This window comes from Aplysia californica, unplaced genomic scaffold, assembly GCF_000002075.1.
Source record: "Aplysia californica isolate F4 #8 unplaced genomic scaffold, AplCal3.0 scaffold00899, whole genome shotgun sequence".
NCBI classification, from domain to species: Eukaryota; Metazoa; Mollusca; class Gastropoda; order Aplysiida; family Aplysiidae; genus Aplysia; species Aplysia californica.
The window spans coordinates 166479-171025 of NW_004798169.1; positions in this window are offsets into that span (position 1 = coordinate 166479).

Genomic DNA, 4547 nt, shown 5'->3' on the forward strand with positions numbered 1-4547 from the left:
TATCTATCTATCTATCTATCTATCTATCTATCTATCTATCTATCTATCTATCTATTTACATGTATTTACCTATCTCTCTGTCTAATTATCTATCTTATTCCACTTATTTCACGTAAAGTGTACTCTTAATCAGTGCATCTATGTTCTTGTCCTTTGAAAAAATATATCCCCATACTTTTTCCACAGAAGTGAATGAAACAATTCAGGAGGGCCAAAAAAAAAAGGACACACTGAGAGTGCAGAGATAATTGCTTTGGCGATGAAGCAGGTAAACTTGGATCATGAACCACATTGAGATTCCCCCGTTTCGCTCCAACCGAGGACACGGAAGCGTTTGGAGCGAATAAAAAGGCCAAGCCAAAACAAAATCCGCAAGCGAGGGAGATGAAAAGTAAAACAAAAGACAACAAACCAATACAAAATCCTTGTTGGAAATAGAGATTTCACAAACTAGGGGTAAAAACAACAAACAATCCTTGGTGTTCTAGTAAAGTAAATAGATATCACGCTTGCTCCAAAGGTAGACGCACGCTCTTTGATTTCATTATTGAGAAAAACAAAACAACAACATCAGAACAGCAAGTTCAAATAGAAATAGTATGTGACTTCTTCTCTGAGATGTGGTCGCTTTTAAGCACAAGGGGGCTTTCCCGAAACATGCTGTTTTGAGAAAATCGAAGGTAAAGTTTTTGGACCCTTCTTCAGTTTCTTAAAAATACAAGGAGATTTTTCTCTATGACCAAACAAATATACACATCAATGATACCAAACTTCTCCTGTAGGTAGGGCAATGCTCACTATCGGTGTAGGTCAAGATTTCTGAAAACCACCGAGATCTGGGTTATCCTGCTTGCCCTTAAACGCGACAAGTAATATTTCCGTTTTCTTTTCTCTCTTTTCAAAAATCCTCTTCCCTATCTCTTTGTTCTTAATTCTGCTTTACTTCTCTACTCAAATCACTGTCCATCCACTGACATTTCTATGGTTAGTAAATATTTCACACACACACACACACACACACACACACAAAAACATATCGACACAGTTAGCATTGCTTGGACCCAACCTGTCAGAGTTGATTCTGGAGAAACGAGATTCTTCAGGCTAGCAACACGACAGAAACATATCGCAAAAACATCTTTCCCACGTGGGAGTCAAACACATATGTGAGGCATTGTGGTGAAATCAGGCGCCCGTCAAAACACTGAAATCGAAGAAACCGGCCTTTTTTCACGCAGGGTTGGCAATTTTTAATCGATTTTCTGTTTTTTTTGGGCACAACACCTTTCATGCCTATATGCATACACATTTCTGAGTGGATTTATTGTGAACATGTTGATTTATGTCACATAAAAGATAAATGTTCTGTTTCCAAGAACTGTTAAGACATTATAGAAGTAATCAAACTTTTCCGGCAATTTTACCTTTGAAGTCACGCGACACCCTCTTCCTTCAATGGCAAACATTTGACTTCTATTAAAGAAAAATGAGAAGTATTTTCATCTAAAGTAAGACAAACGTACGCGTTTTAAGATTATACCAATAACTCCACATACCCATATTTTTATACTCTGCCATATTCGAAACGAGGCACCCACCCGCTACACCACAGACGCTGTTACTTTTGTGTATAGAGGAAACGAAATGTTTGAAATGGTTTTCAAAACGAAGCCATCTGACTGTTGTCAGCCGCTCTATGAGGCACTAAAAGCACATACTTGTTTTGTGGGTACAAAATACACACAGCATACACCAAGACACACGCAGGTTGATTGTATGAAACGATACTCGCACCTCGGATAGCGCTAACAATAATTGTCCGCTGATATCCAGGCACATTCACACGTGGTCAGAAGTCGTTTAGAGGTGGTTACACTTGGTATGACAGCAGACACACAGACACACATTGTGTTATCAGTGTCTCTAATGACAGTAGTTTAATAGGGTCATCAGTCAATAGGTTGATTTTTAAAAATATCTTTTCAACGGGTTGTTTTTTTTAAATCTAGGCTGAAGTTCGTAAGACACAAGAAATATAAAATCCAGACCAAACCTGCCAGAAGACCATTCCTTCATGCTTCTTCAAATGGGTTATTTATTTCTCCTTTCAAATCCTTTTTTCATGTTTCCATTGGCCATATTCCAATCATTTTGGAGGAGTGCTTTTTTGTCCTCTCAGCTCCGGTCAATCAAGCTCGAGTGTGATGCAGCTCAGCAACAAAAAAAGTATTATCAAGTAACCTCCTCAAATGGGAGCTGAGCTCACTCTTTAGCGTGCAAGGTGAAGACTGTAAACATAAAGCCTGGAATGGCGTTTTGATTAGCGCCGTTAAAAAACACTTAAGGGTTATCTAAACGGGATTTAAAATGATCTTCGACTTCATGATCAGTCTTCGAAAACACTGACCGAAGCTGTTGGCAAGACTTCTTCTCTTTCCCTAACCCATATTCAAGACTGCCCTGTTGAAAGATTAAAATCAAACTTAAAATATACAAGGTGGAGGTTCAGTCCCTTGTGGCAAAATTATATGTCACTTGTGCATCTTTTTTTTCGGATGACATTGGGGGTATTAAGTTTTACTATATTATTATTATTATTATTATTATTATTATTATTATTATTATTATTATTATTATTATTCTGGTCTTTAGTTTCTGTTCTTTACGATCTTTTACCTAAGTACTCTGATCACTGGGGTGAATACAATTTATCAAAAATTATCTGAGATAAGGATTCATTAGTTTGTGAATGCTTCACGATCTTCTTAACGGATTTAACATCATGTAGTAAAGGGGCTGATAATTCTGCAAGAAAATGAACACAACCACAATGAAAAAAATCGCACACAACCACAATGTCTCCAAATCCTTGCCAAGGTAGCAAAGGTGGAGACAGCTAGTGTGATGTTCAGCAATGCAACCCCCTCCCCATCTCGTCGCGAGGAAGGGTCAAGGAACTCGTGACTAGTCAATATGTAGCCCTACATCAGCCCTGTCTGACCAGGTGAGCGGGATACCTGATTCTTATTTTGTAAATGTTTTACGGCGCTCGCAACTGCATAAGGTCATATGGGCGATCGGGACACATTATACATTTATGTTTCAGTTGAAATTCATTTTGACTTTTGCCCTGGTGGCGGCCGAAGCCTACTCTAATCGATTTTGGACATCCAATGGATCTTTAACGTGCGCAACTTGCACACGGGTCCTCCGAGAATGTTCGCCCTTATCCGAAAAGATTAGGTTTTATATCTTACCAACCTTAAGATCAGGGGTGTGGCTGAAAGACAGCAGGGTAAGAAAGAAGTAGCAGTAGAAAGACTGCAGAAAGAGTCAGTAGCTCATAGGAGGAGGCAAAGGGGGCTGGGGTTGGGAGCAGAAAGTGGACATGAAAGAAGACAACAGAACATGTTTAGAGAGCAGAAACGGAGGTGAAAGGAGAACATTTTACAGAAGAAAATTTTCCGTCGCCATCAGGTTTCGAAGCCGGAACCTATTGAATGAAAGGCGAACACCCTAACCTTTTGACCACGAGAGCCCTCCCGTATACAGGATCACTGCAGAAAGACGTGAAAAGCCCGATAATACTATAGTACAGTCAAAAATTCGTGGTGCGACTTATTTTCAAATATCTCCTCAACTATCAACTTCTCCAATTTTTGTACAGTTACTTATATCAGTTTGTCTTAACAGATTAACATTTTTGTAAACACATGCAAGCTGTATTCTAGAAAATTCCTTAATAAACACTAATTAAAAAATCCAAGTGAGTGGTTTCTTCAGATTTTAAAATGTTTACAGCTGGGGCAATATAGCTTTTAATAGCAAGTCCGTCAGGTTTTTCTAATCGGGACATTATGCTTATTGAACGCATGTTTTGAGAGCCATTAGTGCAAAACTGTGTTCACAATAACAATAACTTCTTGTAACAAGTTTTGCAAGTAAAAATTGTCTTTGATGAGCTGTGACCTAGACCATATGCGAAATCAAAATGTGTGTGAGAAGCGGGAAGTGCTTTGAACAATACCATTTTACACGTCACAGAGATTTCAAGTATTTTAGATAAATTTATGAAGAAAAGTTTTTTACTCTAGCCCCAATAGTTCTGGAACAATATGATTTAGTTAAGACAAATTGATATATACTGCTGTGCAAAGTATGGATGACATTGATTCACCTGTTAAAGAGATATTTAAGGATAAGTTGCACCATGATTTTTTTGATCGTACTATAGAGTATCATCGTGGTAAAACAGGCTCTCGTCAAAAATAATGAAATCAGAGAAACCGATATTTCTCGACCTCTTGGAAATTGTTTGGGGGTGAGGTGGGATAGGGTGGGGGTGGGTGCTCAACTCCTTTTATGTCAATTAAAAAATACTTTTCTGTGTGGCTTTAACTGAAAATCGTTAATCGGTGTATGAAAATGACTGTAAATTCGCAGTTGGGACAACTCAAGCTTTGAAAGTCACCAAACTGAGGAGGCAATTTTAACGCTCATTTTACTTCTGTCTCTAGGTGCAGCCCCCCCCCAACACACACACACAC